Source organism: Pongo pygmaeus, chromosome 10, assembly GCF_028885625.2.
Source record: "Pongo pygmaeus isolate AG05252 chromosome 10, NHGRI_mPonPyg2-v2.0_pri, whole genome shotgun sequence".
NCBI classification, from domain to species: Eukaryota; Metazoa; Chordata; class Mammalia; order Primates; family Hominidae; genus Pongo; species Pongo pygmaeus.
This window is the reverse complement of record NC_072383.2, coordinates 12372-38002: the sequence shown is the minus strand read 5'-3', so window position 1 is coordinate 38002 and position 25631 is coordinate 12372. Positions and strand designations below refer to the sequence as shown.

The 25631-nt window shown below is 47.9% G+C and overlaps 1 pseudogene; it reads right to left on the bottom strand.

The window, feature by feature from the left end:
- Positions 1 to 491: 491 nt before the first annotated feature.
- Positions 492 to 21157, bottom strand: LOC129009873 (putative ATP-dependent RNA helicase DDX11-like protein 8; annotated as a pseudogene).
- Positions 21158 to 25631: the final 4474 nt, after the last annotated feature.

The following is a 25631-nucleotide window of genomic DNA, read 5'->3' as shown; positions in this document are numbered from 1 at the left end:
GCTGGGCAGGACAGAAATGGCAGCCTCCTGCAGAGGCCCAGTGAGAAGCCTGGCCCTGGGCCCCGCAGGATGGAAGACAGATTGGATTCCACAGAGGGGAGCTGACCTGGGAAGACCTCTAGGATGGCCAGGACCCACCATTTCTTTGGGATTCCCGTTTTCTCCAATGGGCACTAATGCCTGTGCCTGGGTCGTGGCAACGCTCTGGACTCCACACTCTCCTGGGTTTCACCTTTGTAGCAGGATCCCTGCAGACCAGGCCCCTGACAAACACCGTCTCCAGCGGGCAGAGGAAAGGAAGGGCGCAGCGCCAGGCAGCGGTGCAGCTGCCCGTCAGGAAGAGGCCGACTTCTGGTGAAACTGGGCAGACAAAAGGCAGTGAGAAATGCGATCTTGGGGTGGTGGAGGCTCTCGGGAAAGGAAAAGGCAGGACTGAACTTCCACACAGCAGCAGTGGCAGAACCAAAGGTGGCTTTGACCTCCACAAGGGCTCAGATCCAGGCCAACAGCTTGGCCAGGACAGGGTGCCGGGTGTATCACTGGTCCAGGAGCACTATGCTGGCAGAATCCCTTTGGTGCCTGATGGCCCTGCCTTCGTGGGAACAGAGGCAAAGGCTTTCGGTCACAGCTGCCTCCCCAACAGTGCATCCCCCTCCCCTTCCTCAGCCTCAGGTAGGAGACAGGGCAGGCAGCCACCCTTTCCTCTTCTCCCCTTCTCCAGCCCCCGTCTGTCCACCCAGCTGGAGGCAGCCAGGCTTGCCTATGGACTGGTTGACAGCCTTCATGCACAGGTTCTCCACCGGAGCCTTTCTTGGGGGCCCCTGGCCTGGGGCTCTGAGCTGGGAGTGAAGGGGATGACTCATGCGGACTATTTCCTGCTTGTAGCTCTCCCTGGGAAGAGACTCTGCCAGGCCTTGGAGCCAGACCAGGAGGCTTCGTAGGCCACCGCAAGCAGCAGGGCTCCAGATGACATCACAGGGAAGATCGAGGGTGTGGAGGGGCTACCCAAGCCTCCCGAGGAGACAGGAGACGCTGGCCCAGCACAGCCCTAGGGGCGACGCCACTCCCACTTGCCGCCTACTCTCCTCTCACCCTCTGCAACACTGGGGACACTCACAAGAGTGTGATCCAAGTAGGCCGTCTTTTTCTGCAGCTCTGGAGACCTGATATTGGGGAAGGGCATGCCTGCCATCACCACACACCTGGGGGGAGACAGGAGCCTGGGGCCGGTGGACGTCAGGAGCTCCTGGGTCGTCACCCACACATCACCAGCTGCTCCGTTCTACCATTTCCTCAGCCCTCTGGGCTGTGCCTGTGGCTCTGCCCCTCCCCTCTCTGCACCTACCACCCGGAGAGGGCTTGTTCAGCTCAGAGATCCCACCTAGGCCAATCCACTGGGTTCTGCTACAGCGATGGCCTGCCTGATCTTCCACCTGCTCTCCCAGGGCCAAAGCCAGAGCTGCTGAGCCCCTCCCTCCAGCTGGCTGGTTTGAGCAGTCACAGCCCGGCTTTGGGCTCTGATGGCAGCAGACGGCAGGTAGGGGTCCAGCTGCTGGAGTGAGGACCGGCCGCGTATCACAGCCAAGGAGATGAGCAGAAGCACTACTTACTGGCCTAGGTTGTCAGAGAAGTTGATCCTCTCACTCATCTTTCCTCCAGTCACAGAGAGGAGCAGGGCCTCCGTCACTCGGCCTGTCTCCTGGCCACAGCCCCAGAGGTGCTGAGCAAAATCTTGGATGTCACTCACAATGTTTCCAGCCGCCGCCCCACCAAGCTCTCGGGCCCAAGCCTCAGAGTTATGCCCGCACCTGAATGCACCTGGAATACGACAGTGGTACCTGCTCCACCTGGTGTGCGCTCTTGGGTTCCTGGAATATGTGGAGGCAGAGGACATCTCCCAGAGATGGGTTCAGGGTGCTGTGTCTTGGATCTGCGGGTGGCTTTGTGTTTCCCGGCTGGGGGACTGGAGAGCCTTGCAGTGAGGGGCTTTGAGGAAACCCTCTGTAGTCAGGGACTGGGAGCGGTGGGGATGACAAGCTAGAAGCCTGTCCTGACTTGATGAGCACAAGAGCTCCCTGGAGGACTCGGTGGCACTGTCCTTATGAGTGGGAGGGCCGGCTGACAGGCCACTCACCTTTCTGGTGGCCCAGGCGGCCCAGGCGGCCCAGGCTGCCCTTCTCCCAGTGGGCATGGACCTGGTGCAGGTACTCGTAGGATGGGAATAAACAGACCAACTCTCCGGGAACCACACTGCACAGGTTACAGAGGAGGCCACCCACCTTGTCCATCTAAGGAAGGAAGAGAGGGAGCCCCCATGGAGCAAACCCCGCAAATGGCGTCTTAACCTTGAGGCTCCAAACTGAGGAGAGAGACCCATGGCATGACTGCAGCTGTGGGGAGGACTTGGCTGCCCTGGGTGGGAGCACAGGGTGGAAGGTGCCACCTCCCACCAAACACACCCAGCTGCTGCTGCTGACTGTGGCTTTCTGACACACATCACAGCACTAGTGTCCTGGGGTGCCTTCCTGTTGCCCTGGCACTGAGTCTTCCCTTCTTCACTCCAGGGTCCTGATGGGCTACGTGATGACAGTCAGGCGCTGCACACCCCAGGCACGCCACAGGAGATGGCCCCCAAGTCCCTCATCCTTGCCTATAGCAGGAGAGGATATAACCAAAGAGCAAGAGAGCCAAAGGGAATGAGCAGCTTTCTCATGCGTGGCATCCTCAGGGGATGCCTGGAGGTTTTAAGAAAATTTAGCGCCTAAGCGGTGAGGGGCGGGGAAGCTCAGACTTTCCCCCATAAGCATCTAGATCGATACCGCTCGTCCTGTGCAGCTCTGTAGCAGGTGTCCCAGTGCAATTTCCCAAACACCTGAAAACACTCAGGTATTGCCAGAGCACCCCTGCCCCAGAAAACCCCCTCCTGTGTGAGCCCAGGTTGTGGCAGGGTGAGCTGGCTGGGACTGACCATCTCAGGCAGCTCTCTTTTCTGGAACGTGAATTCCAGGGGCTGGTTGGAGATCCCACTGCAGATGACAAGGGGCATGATGTTGTCCGGAGGGATCACGTGATCCAGTGAGACCCAGGGAGGGGCCGGAAACTGGAGATGCAGGTGTGCTCCAAGGCACGGTGCAGGAAGGGCATTCCTCACCCTATCTTACAGTGTAGGAGCAGCGATGGACAGCACTCACCCACCTGCCATCACCACAGTCGCAACGGGCAGCGGGCAGCAGGGAGCAGAGCAGGAGAGCCTGGGTGAGCGCATGAAGGGTGAGGCTCCCTTCTCGGGATCTTCTCTGCCCCGTGCCTGGTTGTGGTATGAGGTTACATGCAGACAACAGGGGCCAGAATATGAACACTGGCCCCTCCCACTCTGGGCATGGCTGCTCTCCACAGGAAAACTCCACTCCAGTGCTCAGCTTCCACCCTGGCACAGGCCAGCAGTTGCTGGAAGTCAGACACCTGCAGAGCAAGACCACAGCATCAAGACCCTGTGACCTCCCAAAGGCCCGGTGGAAAGGACACGGGAAGTCCGGGCTAAGAGACAGCAAATACACATGAACAGAAAGAACAGGTCAAAGAAAAGGCTGACGGCAAGTTAACAAAAAGAAAAATGGTGAACGATACCCGGTGCTGGCGATCTCGTTTAAACTACGTGCAGGAACAGCAAAGGAAATCTGGCAAATTTGCACAGTCGTTCTCAACCCTGGCCATGCAGCAAAATCATCAGTGGAAATTTAAAAAAATACACATGGCCAGGCGCAGCCCAAACCACTAAGAAGAATCTCCAGGACTTCACCTGTTAGATGGGCAAAAATCCAAAAGTAAACACTTTGTGGAGAAACAGGCATTCCTAGACATTGCTGGTGGGATACGGAACAGTACAATTCTGGTGGTAATCAGTTACAAATTAAACATATTTATTTTATACTTTTAAACCCAGGAATCTCATATTTAGGAGTCTACTGAGACCAAACAGCATATGCTCCGGGTGTTTCCCCATAATCACGTTCCTGCCTCTCCAGAGGGTACTGGCTGAGTGAGCTCCGCTACATCCGCCCGTTGGAGAACCAGGCAGCCCACTAGAGGAGCAATGGCCTGGGCAGCTGACTAAGACGCCTTTCACGTAAATCAAGCTTGTCCAACCCACAGCCCTTGGGCTGCATGCAGCCCAGGACAAATTCATAAACTTTCTTAAAACATTATGAAATTTTGTGCATTTTAAAAATCTCATCAGCTGTCATTAATGTCAGTGTATTTTATGTGTGGCCCCAAACAATTCTTCTTCCAATGTGGCCCAGGAAAGCCAAAAATATTGGACGTCCCTGACATGAATAAAACAGGAAAGGAAAAAATGAAGACATAGATGTGCTTTCTTTGGGGAAAAAAAGAGAAATACTGGAAGGATAGGCCAGTAGCTGGTAAAACTGACTCTCTATGGAGATGGGGAACAGGTTGAAGATGGGGTCAGAGTGAGACTTTCCTGAATAGATTTTTTTATATAGGTTTGACTTTTGAACCACACAAATACTTGCATATTTTAAAACTATAATTAAATCAAAAAAAGAAGAAAAGCAAATTCTAAAACTGAAAACAAAATGAAACAAGAACAGCCTAGCCGTCTACCAAACTGACAACACAAGCACACCAAGAAAAGCCGGGTTTCAGGTGACTTTATAGCCTAGTGACCATACATCCTTAGTGGGTTATACTCTAAGAGCAAAAAATAAATGCAGCTTCAATCAGATGTATTGTTAGAAGTAATATTGGTATTATGATTTCAAAACTTTTAAGTATATTGTGGAATAGAGCAGATAAGTAACTATGTTAACATAAAAAAACCCCAAATGTTCAGCTTAAGAGAAAAAGAGATACAATATAAGGTCAAATAAATGAATCCTTTGCTTTTTATTTAGAAATACCAATATGGACTCATTCTGAAAATACGTTTCTTAGATCTGTCTACTGAGATGCCCCAGGAGCACTGCAAACATCCTAGCACCCACAGCTTGATTTCTAAATATCATTCCCCATAAAAAAGAAACCAAGGCAGCTTGGAGAAATGAGTCCAGTGTGGGGGCAAGGACGCCCATGGTGAGCCCAGGACATTCTGCTATGCTGGAGGCGAGACTGACCAGGCCACAGTGAGGACCTGCGCTAGCATGAAGGGGCCCTCATACCAGTTTCAAGACAACCTGAATATCAGGAACAACAGTGACTATAAACAATGTGAATGTGCTGAATGAATAAAACTATGAATCTATATACACAAAACTATGAAAATCAGAAGCTCAGGCAGCTGAGGCTGGGAAGCGCTGATCCAGGACTTCTAGCAGCCTTTCGTCCGGTAGGCCGTTTGCTAGGATGGTGATGTGGTTTGGATCTGTGTCCCCATCAAATCTCATGTTGAATTGTGATCCCCAGTGTTGGAGGTGAAGCCTGGTGGGAGGTGACTGGAACATGGGAGGAGCTTCTCATGAATGGCTTAGCACCATCCTCTCGGTACTGTCCTCACGATAGTGAGTTCTTGTGAGATCTGGTGTTTAAAAGTGCGAGGCACCGGCCCCACCCTGCCCTCCTGCACCACAGTGGCCGGGTGATGTGCCTACTCCCCGTCCACCTCCCACCATGGTTGTAAGTTTCCCGAGGCTTCCTCAGAGGCCAAGCAGATGCTGCCGTGCTTCCTTTACAGCCTGCAGAACCGTGAGCCAATTAAACCTCTTTTTTTTTTTTTTAATAAATTACCCAGTCTCAGATATTTCTTTATAGCAATGTGAGGATGGTCTAGTGCAATAGATGGAATCACCACTACACTGAGACATGGTTATATTTATCACAATATTGTTTAAAACAGAGAAAAACTGGAAATAGCCTGAATATCTAACAAAAGAGCGATGGCTGTGTAAAACACAATACAGCCATATAATTGGAACACAGTGCAGCTGGACTGCAGCAGAATAAACGCAATGCTTGCTGACAATGAAGCCTGTTTTATGACACTTCGCTGCTGAGTGAAAAAAGCAAGTTATAACAACAGCACGTGGAGGCAACACCATTTGTTTTGTCTTAAAAATGTGTATCCACATATATAAAAACTATGCATAGAAAGACCGTTATGATGTACACCAAAATGAACCATTTTGAAGTGGAATTATGATTTTTTCCCTGTTTTTGCTTATCTGTGCTTTCTGCAATGAAAAGAGAATAGTTTTATAAAAACAAATATTAAAAGTTAAATGCATAGGAGAGACAAGGTTGCTAGTTCTATGATGCGTGCAGGAAGAGAGTGGCACTGAGGCACCGCATTGAGAGGCTGATACCACAGAACAGCTTTCTCTGGGAGAAGTGCGATCCCATGCCCAAAAGGCACAGCAGTGAGACAGGAGAGCAGTACCACCTAGTGGACACCAGTGGGCCCACTTGAGCTGACCCTTTCTGGCTTGGGGCTCCAGGAGAGAACAGCACTGACGGTGCGTCTCTCCCCAGGTCCTGTCTCATCCCAACACCTGGGGCACAAGGGGCTGTGGCAGGTGTCCTTACCAGCTTCATGGTGCCTCCCAGGTAGTGCCCCCACCGGGCCTTCCTTCACCACCTGGGTAAAGTACATGGCTGGATTCAGGAGCAAGAACTTGAAGCTGCTCTGACTGAGGCTGCCTGGAAAAAGAGATCTATGGGGAGAAGGTGATTGCAGATCCAACAGACACTTCTATTGTCATAGGAAAGGGAGTCCTTAGGTGGGTCCATGTCTGAGGCAGAAGCACTAGCACTTTCTCTTTAAATTAAACCCCATTTAATCTCCAGGACAACCATCCCGCCGAAGTGGGCTGTACTGTCTGCTCCCTTTTCACATGGGGAAACTGAGGTTGAGAGAGAAAGAAACTGGTCCAAGTCACATAGCTCGTAGATGATGAAACCATGACCCAAACCAAAGCCCACCTGCCCCATAACACAAGCTCCTCTGGGACCCTTGCCCGAGGGGACCCCCCCATTCCAGCCCCTCCATCCCCTCCCATCCACCTCCCCTGCTTGCCCAAGTCACAGCAGGCCAGTGCCCACTGCACTGCTTCCTCCTAAGCCAGGAAGGTGCCAGGGTAGAAGGAAAGAACCCTTCCATGCTGAGCTCCCTGGATGAGAGCACTGCTCCGTATTGTTCTGTGAAGCCAAAGAGCTGGGTGGGATGAGAGAGAGCAGTGGAGAGGAATGAGGAGCAGCCGCGAGAGGGAGGCCGAGCGGATCGGAGGCTCTGCCCGGCCCAAGACGCCTGCAGCCAACATCCCACCACCCCAGCAAGGCCCACTGCACCTAGGAGGGTGGGGATGAAGGGGACTCTGGAGTTCCCTGAGGGCAGAGGGGGAATGCATGGTGAAGGCAGGGGAGTAGGGGTGCAGCTGGGTCCTGCTCAGGCCCACAAGACAGTGGAGCAGGTATCTCTCTGCTGACTGTGCTCCTCTCACAGTGCCGCTGCACCTGCAAAATCAAGCCCAGCTGTAGGGACGGGTGCAAACGGAGTGAGCTGTCATCTAAATTTTTAAAAAGACTTCCATGGGGCCGGGCGTGGTGCCTCATGCCTGTAATCCCAGCACTTTGGGAGGCCGAGGCGGGCGGATCATCTGAGGTTGGGAGTTTGAGACCAACCTGACCAACATGGAGAAACCCTGTCTCTACTAAAAATACAAAATTAGCCGGGCGTGGTGGCGCATGCCTGTAATCAATCCCAGCTACTCGGGAGGCTGAGGCAGGAGAACCACTTGAACCCGGGAGGTGAAGGTTGTGGTGAGCTGAGATTGCACCATTGCACTCCAGCCTGGGCAACAAGAGTGAAACTGCCTCAAAAAAAAAAAAAAAAAAAAAAAAAAGACTTCCACCTCCACCACCCAGGAAGCACCATGCACTGCCACCTGCCAAGGCACCCTGAGCCTCCTTGCCGCCAACCTGTCATCTCCTCTCCAAGGCCACTCCTCCTCTACTGCCCCTGCCCACAACACAGTGCCCTCCTGAGTCGGGGAGACCCTCTTCTCAAACATGTCTGTGTGGATTTCGTCTCTCTAAGGTTGTTCAGTGAAATGTATGCCCCCTTGGCTTTCCTTCCAGGAGACAGCATCTAAGCTGGGCCTTAAAAATTAAGAGTTTAAGAAAGAAACTCCTGTGAGCCAAAGCACAGAGGAGGTGAAGCCTGCGGCCTGCTCAGGGGCAGGGGCAGGGGCAGGGGCAGGGGCAGGGGCAGTGCCGTTCAGTCAATGAGACCAGTGCACGTGGTTTGGTGACATCTCTTAGCTTGGGATGCAGACATGAGAAGTTTGAAGCCTTTATAGGTTTCTAAAACTAGTGACAGCCTTTGATGAAGATTCTCTCAATGGTGGCTGATGAGGCCAACGGGAAGAAGCGGGGAGAAGGGAAGCAAGTGGGGCAGAGGGAAGGCGAGGGAAGGAGCACCTGTGTCCACGTCCCAGCTGTGGGAGAAGCGTTGGAACGAAGGACTGTCTGAGGCTCTCAGGCCCGGCAGCTGTCACAGGTGTGTGGGACACGAGGGGAGAAAGGCATCGAAGATGACCTGGATCCCAGCCTGTCTGAGAGGGATGATGGCAGTGACAATGACCACCATGGGTAATTCAGGAGGAAAGCTGGTTTCAAGAAAAAAGGCAGGCGGGATGGGAGGAACGCAAGGCCTCAAATCAGCACAGCCAGGTGTGGAGGCTGGTTCCACCATTCGCTCTTGGCTCACTCGTGGGAAGCCTGTGCACACCATCCTCCCCAAGTCACCTCCCTGGGCCTCGGTTTCCTCTCCTTGCCAGGGGCCATAGGATATCCTAGCTCAGAGCCACTGCACCTGGCATACCATCTAGAATGCAGGCAGTACCCCATCCCCGGGGGCTGCCACTGTTGCTGACCTGAGTCACGAGGTTGGGGTTCAGGCGGCAGTGGCCAGGCTCCACCTGGGGGAGTGCCAGGTGCGCAGGACTAGAGTGAACAAAAGTCTGAGGCTGCAACCAGACCCAAGGCCCAAGTGGGGATATGAGAGAGGGGTCACACAGAACAAATCAATGTCTTGCTTCTGTCCAAAAGCCCTAGGGAGACTGTGCCAGAAGATGGAGTGAGGCAGCGAGTCCCCATCTGTGCTATGGGGCAACAAGAAAAGTGCCTTTCTCACCTGTCCCTGTGGCCTTCACCTTAGAGGAAGATGACTTTTGTCTCACAGGCAGGCTGTATTAAGGGTTAAGTAACTATGTATCTGTTTTGGATCCTCAGACAGCTTGAGGACAGAAGGAATTTGCTTTTTCTTCTGTCCATTTTCTTAACATAGTACTCTGTCCACAGGTGGTGATAACAAGAAAATCAGATGTGGAATGTGGAAAGGTGAACAGGTTGATGTTGTTGATCTGGCTCTGGAAGAGAAAGTTGTTGATAGTCTTCAGCTCCATCCCTAAGAGCAAACACATGAAGGGCCTTGGGAGTTTTGTTTTGAGCCCTCAGCTTTCAGTCCCAAGGTGAAGCTCAGAAGTGGCTCAGATTAGCTCTGGGCCCTCTGAGAGCAACTTTTTTACCTGTCTGCAAGAGGCTGTGTGTATTGAGATTTTGCTTAGTGTTCCCTAAAAAAGCGAATCCAAACAGGTCAGGATGGTGGTCCTCTGGCCCCCTCTTCCTTATTCTCTCTCCCTCCACACTGTGCACATCAAGTAAGAAGACCATCCGTATTTGAACGGTTTTGTTTTGCTGTTTAGAGCATACAAAGGACCCACTGAGAGGGCAGGCAGGTCCAGAAGCCTCCTACACCTGACTCACATACCTCTGAAATGGGATAGTTCCCTGACTCCCCTCGCAGGATGTGTGACAGGGATGTGGTTCACCTGTTCGGTGGCTGTACAGCTCAACCCCCCGGGGGGAGCAGCAGATGGGCAGGTGCAGAGCCTGGGGTGAGTGCTTTTGGGCTTTGGCCCGTGCAGGGTCTAGGGGTGGGTGTCCCGAAGCCCAAGTGGGCGTGTGTTACAAAGCTCTTACAAATTTGCCATCTGCAGGCTGCTTGTGTGTTAATCAGCTCAATGGACCCTCTGCCTTATTCCAAGGGCAGATGGCCAGTGTGACAGCCTTCTGTATCCCACAGTCTTGCCCAGTGTCCTGAAAGAATTGGATCACACGCAGGCTCAAAGGATGAGTGCAAGATTTGTTGAGTGGTGGAGGTGGCTCTCGGTGAGATGGATGGGGAGTCGGAAGAGGGGTTGGAGTGGGAAGGTGGTCTGCCCCTGGAGTTGGACTGCTCTCGGTGGCAGGACTCTTCTCCTTCCACCTCTGGCCAAACTCCCCTTAGTGTCCAGACGTCCCTCCTCTTCTCTCTTTTTCTGCTGCATTTTTCTGTCATTGCTGGTCTGCTGGTCTTGACATTCAGCTGCTTGTGTGTGTGCCCACTAAGGTGTTGGGTTTATATGGGGGCAGGATGCAGGGAATGGTGGGCCAAAAGGCAACTTTTTGGGGACAAAAACAGACATGCCTGTCCTTATTTAGGGCCATGGGTCTTCAGGGTTGAGGGTGGGGCCTTTGCCAGGGAACCGCCCTTTCCTATCCAGTATTTCCCTGTCTGCTGTCTGTATCACCTGCACTTGGAACCCAAAGCCCTGTAAATTCATGCTTTTCACCTTTCCTCCAGGAGGCCAGGACACAGCAGCCAGACTGACAGGGCATGGGAGCACACAGGAGCTGCCCAGACCACGTGGTGAGCCCGAGGCAAAGCAAGGCTGGAGGCTCAGAGCAGCAACACGAGACCAGCTCCCGCCAGGAGAAGCTCCCACAGGCTTTCTGCAGCTTCTGCTTCCGCAGACGCCTTCCAAGGGGCTGCCCCATCATAAAGGAAGGGAGGCAGCGGAGTCATGCACGGCCGCAGGGGAGCTGGAGCCGGAAGGTCCCAGGATCCCATGCAGGGCTTGTGAACTGTAAGCGGCCCTTGCTCTGAGCTCTAGTTTACACGTCTATCAGTGAGGGTTCAAATGCCAGCCCTGCTTTCTCACAGGGCACACAGAATTGCACATGCAAGTGCTCTGAACACCCCACAGCACTACGGCTATCAGGGAAACGCTGTGTGTTCTTGTGATGCTGTATCCTTACTATCCCCACAGAGCAGGGCCTGGCAAAATGAAAAGATCCTAGAACACGGGCAAAGAACCGATGGGTCTAAAAAAGCTTAAGTCAGACAACTCAACTAAGCTATAAAGTATGAGAATTTGTTAAATCAATGACCAAGACTGAAAACACAGACAATTGGCTGGGCATGGTGGTTCATGCCTGTAATCCCAGCACTTTGTGAGGCCGAGGCGGGTGGATCACTTGAGGTCAGGAGTTTCAGACCAGCCTGGCCAACATAGCGAAACACCATCTCTACTAAAAACACAAAAAATTAGCTGGGCATGGTGGCCCGTGCCTGTAGTCCCAGCTACTTGGGAGGCTGAAGGAGGAGAATTGCAGAGGTTACAGTGAGCTGAGATTGTGCCACTACATTGCAGTCTGGGCAACAGAGCAAGACCCTGTCTCAAAAACAAACAAACAAACAAACAAACAAAACCACAGAGAATTGAGATGTCCTGGTGGGCATCCAAGGAAAAAGCAGCCCGGCAGGTCAGCAGGGGAAGAGAAGGGAACTCTCACCCTCCAGCATGGCCATGAACTTCTCCAGCAAATACAGGATCTGCTTCAGGTACCTCAAATGCCTCCTGAGGAGAAGCCGATGGACATTAAGTGGTGGTGCCCTGACAGCGACTCACCTCGCCCGCCCCGGCGGAGGCCTTGCTGCCTGGTGCCTCTCAAACTGGGTCACAAGCTACAAATCCTTTCCCAGAAAGCAGGCTGGCCACAGCCCCAGGCCTCAGAGCCGGCAATCAGTCCCAAGCTTCCCAGGTCTATGGACAGCACATACCATGATGTGCCCAGGACACCAACGGCACGTGGCTCCACCTCACGGCAGCCCGAGCCAGAGGTGGGAACCCAAGTGCTGCCTCTCAGAGGCCGACATGGGGCCACCGAGGCTGAGGGACTGTTCATCTACCTCAGAGAGTCGTGTCTCACTTGTATCACTCCATGTACTGCAGCAGCTGGGAATGGCCTGGCAGAGCTGGGGAGAGAACACAAACCAGGCTCTGGGTAAGCAGCCGAGGGCTGTGCTGCCGACATCTTAGATACGCCTAGAAGATGCTGACCCCAGGCACACAGGAAGCCAGCAATGGGAGGAAAGGGGGCTGGGTGCAGACAAAAGGTATGGGTTTCCATGGCTTGTAGGCTGGTGGGAGCTGAGAGAGAGGGAAGGGAAGGGAAGTTCTGCTCCAGTGTCCGCTGTGGGTCAGAGAAAAGCAAGAGGCTGAATCCCGCAAGTCCTGAATCTCCCCGCTAGTTTCCACTGGGTTGGGAAAATACCTGGAGTCAACAACGAGTGATGGTTCAAGGTCACCATCACATCCTGGCCTCAGTTCAACCCAGGCACAGGTCAGTAGAACTGGTGGGATGCTGTGGGGGTCTCATGGTCAGAAACCACTGGGCACACCCCAGCTCCACACTCACGAGCTGCATGACCTTAGGACATGGCTTAACCATCTCCAAACCTCCAAATTCTCAATGTAAAACAGGAACACCACCCTTACGGCAGAGTCAGTGTGAAGACCAGAGATACCTGGTGCCATGCACGGTGTATGATAGGTCAGCAGGAGGAGCCTGCACTGATCTTGAGCATCCCTCAGTTCAATCCTTTCCAGGCAACTTCAGTAATGACGAGATTCAACCCTGAGAGGACTCCTGCCTCACTCATGCCATCTCCCTGGCTTACAGAACTGGCTGCTGGCATCCAGGGCTGGAGGGACTCAGGAGCATGGGGGCAGGTGAGGTGCAGGGAAATGAGCCACTCTACTGGAGCGGGGTCCCCAGAGTTCTGGGATGCACAGGAAAGCCATGGTCAGCCTCCGATGAGGTCACTGCCTTGACTCAGTACGCCCTCTAGCAAGCCCCACCTCCAGAGGAATTCCTGTTCCAGGTGTCTGGAGGAACCATCCATGTCCCTTTGCCCCATGGCAGGCCCTGGCTGGTGAGGGGAGGCCCATACACCTGGGAGCCGCTGACCTCTACACTCTGCATGCCTGTGATGGTGTTGATGAGGGTGTGCGTCTCATCAGTGATCACCACTTGGCCCTGCAGCTGGTTGCCCACATCTGATACGGCAGCATCGCCAGCTGGGAGGGGAGATGGGGGTATCTGAGCAGGGTAGGTCTCCTCTGTAGCAGCCTCACCTACCCAACACTCAGCTTCTGATGTGAGTGCCTCTGTTTCCTGCCTGGACTGTGTGTAGGGATATTCCAGAGATAGCCTGTAGGATGCTTTCCTCAAGAGTTTTACATGGAAAGTCAAATACAGGAAACCAGGGCTGGTGTGACTCCTGAGAAAACCAAGGGCAGGGCTGGGCAAGAGGGGAGCCCCTGCTTCGCCTTGTTCTCACTCCCAAGTAGCCCTGGAGGCCCCCAGGTTTCTGCAAAACACACTGAAAACCACTGGTGAACCAGGAAGCAGCCTGGCTTCTGCTCCTGGAGCCGCTTCTTCCCAGCTGTGTGACTCTGGAAGAGTTGTCTAACCTCTCTGACCCTTGGATTCCTCATCTGCAAAATGAGCTTGACGGATCCTATCTCAAGCGAGGGTTAAGGAGTGGAGATGGGGGTAACACAAATAAAAGCCATTCTTCATGGAAAGTTTCCAGCTAAAAAGAATACTCATTTAAAAAATGAAAAACTGGAAAACTGAATGGCTCCATCATTCGCTCTTTTTTAAAAATTTTATTTTTCCATAAGTTATTGGGGTGCAGGCGATATTTGGTTACATGAGTAAGTTGTTTAGTGGAGATTTGTGAAGACCTGGTGCACCTATCACCCAAGCAGTATACACTGCACCATATTTGTTGTCTTTTATCCCTCACCCCCCTCCCACTCTTACCCCCAAGTCCCCAAAGTCCATCGTACCATTCTTATGCCTTTGTGTCCTCATAGCTTAGCTCCCACATGTCAGTGAGAAAATACAATGTTTGGTTTCCCATTCCTGAGTTACTTCACTTAGATTAATAGTCTCTAATCTTATCCAGATCATTGCAAATTCATTCCTTTTTATGTCTGAGTAGTATTCCATCATATATATGTGTGTGTGTGTGTATATATAATATATATATATATATATATATATATATATATATATATATATCAGAGTTTCTTTATCCACTCATTGACGGACAGGCATTTGGGTTGGTTCCACGATTTAGCAATTGTGAATTGTGCTGCTATGAACATGCGTGTGCAAGTGTCTTTTTCAAATAATGACTTCTTTTCCTTGGGTAGATACCCAGTAGGGATTGCTGGATCAAATGGTAGCTCTACTTTTAGTTCTTTAAGGAATCTCCCCACTGTTTTCCATAGTGGCTGTACTAGTTTACATTCCCACCAGCAGTGTAGAAGTGTTCCCTGATTTTTACATCCACGCCAACATCTACTGTTGTTTGATTCTTCGATTACGGCCATTCCTGCAGGAGTAAGGTGGTATCGCATTGTGGTTTTGATTTGCATTTCCCTGATCATTAGTGATGTTCAGCATTTTTTCTTATGTTTGTTGGATGTTTGTATATCTTCTTTTAAGAATTGTCTATTCATGTCCCTAGCTCACTTTTTGATGGGATTGTTTGTTTTTTTCTTACTGATTTGTTTGAGTTCATTGTAGATTCTGGATATTAGTCCTTTGTCAGATGTATAGATTGTGAAGATTTTCTCCTACTCTGTGGGTTGTCAGTTTACTCTGCTAGCTGTTCCTTTTGCTGTGCGAAAGCTCTTTAGTTTAATTAGGCCCCAGCTATTTATCTTTCTTTTTATTGCAATTGCTTTTGGGTTTTTGGTCATGAAATCTTTGCCTAAGCCAATGTCTAGAAGGGTGTTTCCAATGTTACCTTCTAGAATTTTTATAGTTTCAGGTCTTAGGTTTAGTCCTTAATCCATCTTGAGTTGATTTTTGTATAAGGTGAGAGATGATGATCCAGTTTCATTCTCCTACATGCATCACTCACTCCTGATGAGAAAACACTTAACCTTTCTGGGCCCCAGTGTCACCACATGTAGAATTAGCTATTTCACTGGAATACTGTGAGGGCAAAAGGAGGTCAAAAGTGCTTTAAAAATTCAAAATCATAACAATTTTAGGCCATCTTATGTTTGTGAGTAAATGACTGCAGCACTAGTCCATCTTGCTCTGAGGCAGACAGCAGAGGAAAGACCTGGGACATCATGGGGCTGGCAGCTTTCCTCCGTCTCTCTGCTGGCGTCCACACAGCTCAGCTGGTGTGCTGGTGAGGATTCAGCTGCTGTGTAAAATGGTTACTAACATAGTTCCCTGCATCTTTTAAAATGTGCTTAAATCTTTTCTGGATTATACTGAATTTTCCACAAGTGATAGTTTCCAAAGTACTCAAATTAAGGAAATAGCCAGAAAGCAGTGAAATCATACCCACCAAATAACAGTGAGATACCATTTATTAAACCTGCCACCTTAGCAGTTTTTCCTTCTGTTTAAAGGTACAGCAAATCAGAGAAGACAGTACTCTCAAGTGCTGCAGGTAGGCATGGAAGTTGGGACCACCCCTTGGAAAAAGCCACTTGGAAATGGATTTATGCACCACAGTCTTCTCAGCTCCCGGCATCCTCTTCCTGTGGTTTCACTAGGAATGCACTAGGAATGGTTTCCCAGCTCCTAAACCCTGTCCTCGGTAATGCCAATTGGCCCTGTAGCCTGGAGCCCCCAGGAAGTCATGTGCCTTCTCCAACCCATGCACCAGGAGAGAATGGGCTAGGTGCCATGAGCACGCAGTGTGGCCATTAGTCTGACCACAGTGAGAGCCAAGTGTGGCTTTTCAGCCATTCGGGGCCCTCATCTGAGCTGCAGGGATGGCGAGCAGCTCTGGTAATGGGGACAGGCCCAGATCCCCTTCCCAAGGGACAGTAGCTGCTCAATGTTCTTCACCTCTGCCGTGGCCTCGTCCTAGAGGAGGCCCATCTGGTCATGGTTGTGGAAGGGGCAGGCCACCTGCTTCTCCTGCCTCCTTCTCTTTGGATTCTCCTCCTCAGGTCCATTCTTCTCTGAGGGTGGCACAGGCACAAGGAGAGAAAAGAGAGACAACAGCAACTGTTCACAGGCCCGAGAGAGGGTTCTATAATTCTGTAATGTTGAGACCCACTTCCATGGGGTGGGGTCTATAAGACCTTCCCAAGTACTGCCTACTATGGTCTCCTTCGAACACTCTGGTGTTTTACTTTTGTCCTCCAGAAAGAGCCTATCAACTCATCTCCAAGCCAGGGATTGGGACTAGACACTGAACCAGAAAGCAGGAACACCTCCCAAGGAGAGGGGCCTTAGGAAGTAATCGGAGTCTTCTGCCATTCTTTCTATAAAAGACACTTAATGGTCTTGATTTCCCGTGTCCTTTGCCCAACCCTGCCACATGTCCTTAGTCACTGCTACCCCTGCCCCACTCTTCCCAGACCGCCTGCAGCTACGCCCTGGTCCTGGTGGCTACCATGCCTGCTTCTCTGCATCTCCATGCAGCGGTTGTTGATAAGCTGCACAGAACCTAGGCTTTTCACATCTTCATTTACAAATGCCCATCAATCATAGATTGGATAAAGAAAATGTGCTACATATACACCATGGAATGCTATGCAGCCATAAAAAATAACAAGATTATATCTTTTGCATTAGTATGGATGAAGCTGAAGGGTATTATCCTTAGCAAACTAACGCAGGAACATAAAACCAAATACCGCATGTTCTCACTTATAAGTGGGAGCTGAATGATAAGAATTGTGAACACAGAGAAAGAAACAGCAGACATTGGGGTCTACTTGAGGGGGGAGGGTGTGAGGAGGGTGAGGAGCAGAAAAGATAACTACTGGGTACTGGGCTTAATACCTGGATGATGAAATAACATGTACAACAAACCCCTGTGACACATGTTTACCCCTATAACAAACCCGCCCATGTACCCCCAAACCTAAAAGTTAAATAAAAAAGAAACACAGCTTTTAATTTTTTTCCCTTAAATACCATAAGGGTCATGGGCCATTTGCCACCTGAACAGTCAGTAACACATGAGTGGAAAGAAACTGAACACCCAGGGACACCAGAGACCGTTCACTGTAGAGGAAGGAGGCAGGCATATGGCATAAGGTGAACTTCCTCCAGTTCCAAAGTGGTTCCGCTCTCCTCTTAAATGCAGGTCCCATGGAATTCAGATTAGGAAGTAAAGCAAATGAGAATGGCCCACAGGGGTGCAGTTCAAATGTGCAGAAAAGGATAGAGCAGCCCCAGTGAGGAAGGAAGGCCGGACAAGAAATGGATTTGTAGGGAAGACAACGTGCACCCATCAGAGCTCTGATTCCTTCACTTTCGCTACCCTCCCCTGCCACTAACATCAGAAAAGTATCGATGGCAAGTGTTGGGCCATAAGACATTTCCTTGCTTTATAATCTGGATTTGGGGAGGTTAAATTTCAGAGATAATGAAAACATCCCCCTTTAATTAACTTTTAATTTCATAATTGTACCTTTTTTTTTTTTTTTACAGATTTGTGAACATGTAAAACAAAGAACAGAGTATGGGAATAATTTATAATCAACAAATTTGTGTTCACCAGGTAAGTGACACTCACATGGCATATGGCATATGAGCCTCCTGAGAGTAGGATCATGGGGCAACCGATGGTGATTGTCCTTAGAGCTGGTCGGGGCCCAGCCTGCCGCTGTCCGTGCACTGCTGAGTGTACAATCGGTGTCTCCTTTAACTTCACAGCGCTGCCACAAGGCAAATAGCATTGTCTTTACTTTCTGTGTAAGGAAACGAAGTCTGGGTGAGAGTATGCAGAGCTGGACTGTGGATTTGTGTTTGGCTCCTTCTAGTTTCAAAACCTGTGAATATTTTCCCATCTCTAATGCTAATCTTAGCACTATATTTGGAATAAGCATATAAACATATAACTACAATCCACTCAGGTAATATGCAATTAAATTATAAATAAATGCTCAACGAGATTATGAGTAATTGAATGAGCTATATATATGAGAATAATAGCTGGTTGAAGTGTTATTCATAGGCTAAAGTAGAAATCATTGAAATGGTTAACAGTATAAGGAGTGTTAAATCAAGCATCCAGGTGTGGAAATAGCTGAGTTACATATATAGTTTATGCCATGTAAAACGTTTATGATCTAATATTGGATGAAAAAACAGATAAAACATTTTATGTACAATATTATCTAAAATATCTATGTTTAGTTAAAAATGTAGGAATATAATTATCAAAATTTGAGTGATAAAATTATGAATGATTTTCTTTCTTCTATAACTCATTTCATATTTACCAAAGATCCTCCAAAGAGAGTATACACTTTTTTAATTAGAAAAAAGTTATTCATTAAAGAGATCATAAATGACACATTTTACAGAATTTAAAAGCTGAGACTGTGAGAATTTCCAGGGACTCCTGCCACCAGCCCACCTCGCATCATCGTTTACATGGAAATGTTGGGACTGAGGTGACCTCATGCCTCTCAATTCCCAGCCAGCTTTCTCTCCCACTGGCTCTTAGCCAGCCTGCTAAACAGAAAATAATCAGTGAGACAAATAAACTACACTCTAGTGTTCTAACAAGTTACACATAATTGCTTGCTTACCAATTGTCTACCTCAGAACTTTCTTTTCCTCATAGAGTCAATATAATCATCTATTTTAAATTCAGCTTTTGCCATTTTACAGTCTGAGATGCAGGACTTCGCATAGGGCATGGATGGATTTTCACAGTTAGCATGAGGATGGGAGGAGAAAGGGCAGATCCAGCCCCACTCAGTGAGAGTTCTGGCTGGAGTTACTTGGCTGGGCCTCACTCCAGAGAGAGGAGACCTTCCTCTGGACCAGCTACCAAGACAGACCCTAGTTGGAAAACGTTTTCTTCTAAGGTGAGATGCAGCCCCCACTGGAGAGGAAAACACCAGAGAGTTTTAAAAAGGAAAAACCAAGGGAATCCGAGGAGCTTCTTGACAGGGGACACAGCAGAGTCCACCCAGCTGGGGTGAATCTCCGCAGTTCTCCAACAGGACGGCGGGTGGGAGCCCCAAGTCACTGGCCCTTGCAGCATGGGAGCAGCATGAGCCATCTGCAGTCACATTGTCTCCTCTGGCAGCAGCCTCCATCCAGAAATCCATCTCAGGGTCTGTCCTCACAGGAACCTGATGCCAGAGCTGCGCGCTCTAAGTATTTGGACAGAGACATTTTGTGGAACTGAGCATTTTCCATGTCTTGCTGGAGGTCATTCTGCGTGAACTTGATGGAGCTCTTTCTCATGGGCTTTTTTCCTAAGTGTGGGAGAGCATGGTTCGCATGACTGCTGGCTTCCGGCACGTGGCGTGCAAACCCAAGCCAGGGTGTGTAATTCACTGTAGCCCTTGACAGAATATCAGGGGATAAAGGTCGTTTTTTAATCTTCTGTTTATTACCCTCAGCCAATTAACTTCTACCTATAGAGTAGAAGATATTTTGCCAATTTTTTTTCAAAATGGAAAAATACCGTGCTCTTTAAAAAGTATTTTAGAGGCACAGAGTTCTCAATTTCATTACATTAAAATCACTAAGATAGAAAAAAGTGAAATTCACATATCAAAGAAATTTTCTTTTGGCAAAATACTCTGTTTTGGTTTGAAATGTTTGTGATTTTTCCATGCATGTGTCCAGATGCATAGGGAGTTTATTCATGCAATTAAGGTAAAACATTAGGTAACATGTTAAATTCAAAAAGTATTGAGGACACATTTTGTTTCTGTCTCTTTAACTGAGAAAACTGGCTGATGCCTCCTGTGTGTGAGCACCATGTAGCTGATGCAGATACAGAAACCAAGGTTTTGTTACTTGCTGCCACTGGCCCCGGCACTGGAGGTTGGCTTCAGGAGGGCAGCGTGCCTGTTTTTATTACCACTTAGCAAGTGCTACACAAATATACATGGGTGTCTCTGCTTTCTAGTGGATCCTGGCAGGAACTGGGAGCAAATGTGAGTATAAAAAAAATGAAAGATTTAAAAAATAGTCATTATCTCCAGAGGGGATTTAATTCTAACAGGAGGTTTTTTTCCTTTTTCAGATGGGATGAAGATTAAACATATTAATCATAAATTCAAAGTATCAGAAGAAATACTAGGAGAATTTCTAACTCTGCTACCATGACTTTTTTTTTTTTTGCAAGATTCGTGAATTATTGTAAATAAGCTCAGAGAGGCCAAAGTGCTCCCCTGAAGTCATCCAGAAAGAGGCAGGCTGCTAATCCCCACATCTGAGACATCTGTGTTTTCTTAGGATAATACAAAAATTAAAGATAAGGGAGAGAGAGAGGGACAGAAAGAGACAGAGAGACAGAGAATTGGAGCTAAGAGGAAACATTTTCACATTTTGCCCCCCAAAATTCCCAGTGAACATTCCCATTGCCAGCTGGTGGACTCCAAGGCCCTGGCTCCAGGATCCTGCTCTTTCCTTTGGTGACTGCTGTGCAGATTCAGCATAGAAACAATATGGAACTTGTTACACTTCTCTGGACAAGTCATGCTTTTGGCTCACAGGCTCCACTTCCCAGACACCCCTTTGCCCTAAGCTTCAAGTAATTCAGCTTCACCCTTCAGAGAAGAGCTCAGGTGTCACTTCCTCTAAGGCCCTCCCGAGCCGCCTCTCCAGCAGAAGGGCCCCCACCTTGCTCTTTGCACCTCTGTCCCTCGAGGTGCTGTTGTCCTCTGTGGAGGGTGGGACCCTGGGAACTAGAGCCCCTCTCATGCTGGAGACACTCGGCACTCAGTAAGTGTGTGCTCAGCGGATACAAGTGCGGCGAGCTTGCACAGCCTTACAATGTGTACTCTCATGTCTGGAATAGATCCCCATTTTCATTCTTTGTAAAATGAGTAAGTGGGGCCGGGTGACCCATACTCTCCTTTCAACTCAGAAGTCCACGTTGAGCCTGACATCAAATAGCTTCCTAGCCATCGCCAGGCCAGGACCCAGGTTGTTTAATGTGCCTGTGTCCCCCACAGAGCAGGGAAAGCATGGATAAATGGGACCAGCTCTGCTGCCTGCTGCCCAGTGCCAGCCAGCAACTCCAGGCTCACAAAGCCAAGGCAAAGGCACCTGCAGGAGATCTTGGTTATTCATTAGCTGTGATTGGGCTGGGAGGGGAGTGTGTTCACTTCTAACTTTCCAGGGACTAGCATGAGACAGTAAAGTTTGAAATGTGGTGTTTTTTGGTCTTGGCCAAAAAAAAAAAAAAAAAAAAAAAAGGCTTTTTGCTTTCTCATCCTTGGAGCCACTGGCATTAGCTATGGGCCTGATAGTTTAAGAAAACTTGAAAATGAACTATGTGAACCAGTATTCTCCAAAGTAATATTTTGATAAATAGTGTAATTCTTTATTACAGCAAAGCCATTGCTTAAGTGGGCAAAACTCGGGAGGATAGGAAAACACACTCTTGAAAAAAGGTGGTGATGCCCTGAAATTCAGCAAACTGCAGGGAGACGTGTTGTTCTACCCCAGGTCAGAGTGTGTCAGTCATCACTCGATGCCACTCACAGACCACCAACTTCAGAATATCTAGGTGTAAAGCTCTGTACAAAAGTCATAACATAATAATGTAAATAATTTTACATCATTATTAATACATTATTATTTATATTACACTATTACATAATGTAAAGGCTATTAAAACATGTTCGTCTTCAAAGATTGGCCTTGGTTTCTGTGGGCAGTGTCTCCTCATGGAAAGGTAGTGCATTCCTGCTAAATCATGGACAAAACGGGCCTCCAGGAGCTGCAAGCTGCAGCAGCAGCTTCTCATCTACGTCCTTCACTGCATGATACTGTTGTTGACTTTGAAAGCTCCTTTCGGTCTAGTTTTATCAACAAAGCTAGATCAACAGATCTACTACATACCAGGTTCCAGAAAGCTAAATGCCTTTTGTTTGTTATTACTCACTAAATACAAATCACAACTCTTTTCTCATTACTCACACAACGAAATTTAGCTGAGGGAGATTGAGTGACTTTCCCAGGGTCACACAGCTACTAAGAGCAGAGCCGTGTTTAGATTCAGGTGGGAATACTGAACACCGAAATGAACCAGCAGAAATATCCTATGTTCCAAAAGCCTAGTCAAGTCATTTATTCTTATTTTGAGGAAAATCTTTATGCTAATTTTAAACTCCAAATGCTTATCAATGGCAGAGATCTACAGCTTTGATTCTGATGTAAGAGATGATGCTCATCAGCTGGTTACCGCTACCACCCCACAACTCCGAGCATACCGGACAAATGTCTAAGCCTCGTGGTTAGTGGGGACAATGCTGGTGGAGTCTGAAGTTGTCATGCAGTGACTCATGCAAGCTTAGGCAGATTTGGTGATATATGACACAGAGATGCAAAGAAATGCCGTAGCTGACACACACAGGCTGGCTCTGGGAGATGCAGAAGGAGCACATCATCCAAAATGAAGCCAGACAGACATCTTTAAGGAAGGAGCAAAGGGGCTGCATCTTAAAGAACGAAGAAGAGAACTGTCATGAGAGATGGGAAAGGAAGTTATTGGGAGGCAGAGGGAGAGCATGAGAATGCCGGGAAGGGAGGAGAGATTCTCGCACACCTGGGAAGCTGACAATCCATCAGCATGGCCAGAAGGAAAATAAGGAGGAGAAGCAGAAATAATAGATGAGGCTGGTTATAGAAGCAGGGCTGAAGCTGTGTTGATTGTGGTAAAGAGTTGTGATTCTACCCAGAAGGCAATAGGTAGCATTCTAAATGGAGATCTTTTAAAACAAGAGTCAGCAAATATTTTCTGCAAAGGGCTAAATGTTAAATATTTTAAGTTTTCCAAGCCATGTGGTCCCTCTCTCAATGACTCAGCTCTTCCGTTATACCATGAAAGTAGCCAGAGACATTATAAAACACATGTATGTGGCTGTGTCCCATTACAACTTTACTCACAAACGCAGACTGTGTCAGACATGGCCCATGCATGGTAGTTTGCCACACCCTGTTTTAGAAAGCTCAGGTTTATGATGTGATGGAGAATGCCTACAAGAGCTCTTGTCTTAAATGGTAGAGTGAACATACACTGGAATTCTATCCTGCTTGACCCAAGCTCTTGATAGTGAAAGGTAGAAAAGATAGATAGTAAATAGATGGATAGATGATAGGCAGGTAGATAGATAGATGATAGATAAAGAAAATACATAGCTGTTCCAGAAAACAGAAAGGGATAACTTCATGAACCAAAAACAAAGTAATATACTTTAGAAAGGGAGCAGGCTGGAAAACTCACAGTTGCAAAGCAAATAGAATTTCCAACTGCCTTTTGTAGCCCCTTCCTGGAAGTAGTCACAACCCAGGGTGTTTCAACTTCTTCCTCTGTTTTTTGTTTGTTTGTTGTTTGCTTTTTTGTGGGGTTTTTGTTGTTGTTTTTTGCTTTTTTTAAAAAAATTCCCTTTCCCTGCTTTTTTGTCACAGCAGCCTTTGTCACTTCAAACACCGCAAGTGTTATTTTTTAAAAAAATTATATCAACCTTTCAATTAAAATGCAACATGTCTGAAACTTGGTATCTAGAGAGGTGAGATGGACAAAAGAGCCCTTGTTACTGCAGGCTTTCTTTCTCCAGACTTCATCTTGCACACAGCAACAGACAATGCACAAAGCTACTTCCTTATGGACTGAAATTCTGAAATCCTTTTATGCCTGGCCTTTCCATCCTTCAACTTTCCCTCTCCCATGCCATGAATGATTGTATTGGACATTTTTGTTTTAATCTCAATGACAGGGGAACACAGGTAGCTCTAATATAGCTGTGACCCAGATGCTTCTGTTTCTAGCATGTATTTATTTTGTAGCAAACATTTACATCCATCATTTTTCACTGTCTTTTGAAAATAATTAGGCAATATCTCATCTGAGGTAGGATGTTTCTAGTGGTTGTGTTCTGAGGGAGAAAAACTAATCTGTTCCCTTTTCACTGCATTCCGGGAACAGTAAGAGGACCTTGAGCATGAATAATTTGTTTCCACACTACAGAGTGGGTAATAAGCAGTTTAGTAAAAGCAATTCTGCTTCACTTCAATAACAGCCTCCTCCAACTCATTTTTTTCTCAACAAACCTATTTTCCCAGCAGAAGAATCCAAGAGTTCTTAGAGAACCCAGTGACTTTTCGCACCTTAAATCTGTGAAATCCTCATGTTTTCTTCTGCTGTATCCATAGTTCAAACAAAGATGAGGCAAAGCTAGACGCACTCCTGAAGGAACCTAAGAAATTCCTCTCTTTCTTTCTCTGGAATGAAATGAATTCTCTAGACCATCAGTTCTAACCTTCAAAAACCAAACTTGTTTGTGAGATCTCCTTCAAATACTACTATAGACTCCAGTGTTCATTCATTAAATTTTTTAAATATTTGTTTTATTTGGAATAAATTTATTTGTAATTTTAGTATTTGTATTAATATAAGGGAGAAATGTTTAAATCTGTCTATGCCATATGTCCCTCTCGCTTATTGCCAAATTAATTGTAGCCTCAGGCTAAACTTTGGTTTCTGTCTTTATTTTTTTCAGAACAAAGATAAGTGATCTCAAAACATCTGCTTTTATTGTAGGGAATCGTGCTGCCATCTCCATTCCTCTCTCTTTTCTTGCAATCTGGGTGGAAGTTCTTTAACATGAACATTTCAACCACCTTCACTCTACCATGTCCACTATCAGCACATTCAAACGTATCCAGCCAAGGTTGTCATCTTAGGCCAGGGATTTTTTAGGAATCTATTTTGCTGTGATGCAGCTGGTACCCCTTTGACTCACTTTATCACTCCAGGGTTTTTTTCATTTTAGGAGCCCAAGAGGGCAGAAAAAGAAGTAGGTGAGCAATTAAACACTCTGAGTCAGGAGTGTCTCCCCTTGTGTTAAGCAATGTTGTAGAACATCGTATTTAGTAAGCTCTTACCAGATGAGCCACATGGCTGCTGAGCACACATGCCTGCTTGCTGCTGTGAGCTCAGACACCATCATCATTAGTCTTTTCCACCTCTGGAGGGAATTGTAAGGGCCACTTAATAACCTGTAAATCATAGAGAGTTAAAGGTGTTTCCCCAAAACACTGATGACAGAATGAAAGGTGAGGAGTGTTAGCCACAGGTCAAAAATGCAGGAAAGTCTCTCAATATGTGTTGTTGAAGAAATGCAGGTCTTTTTTCTTTTGGAAGTCTTCCTAGAATGGGGTCAAGGACTCTGCCCATTCTAGGGTGAAAAATTGGGATATTAGACACCCTCAGATATTTATCCCAAGCCTTCATTTTGGGCTTTTAATTAGTTTGCTCAACCATCACAATCTCAAATGCTAGCAAAGCTGAGAACTCAGTTTTGAAAGTTACTCTTGGGTCTCCTCAGCCAAGAGTGGGTCTGTTCAGTCAGGTGGGAGCTTAGGATTTAATTTTCATTTATCAATGCTAATGGGAAAGAGTACGCTGTCTCCATGGCAGCTGAATTTGCAAGAAACTCCTTGGATGGGGTTAATTTCAGTTGTATTTTTCT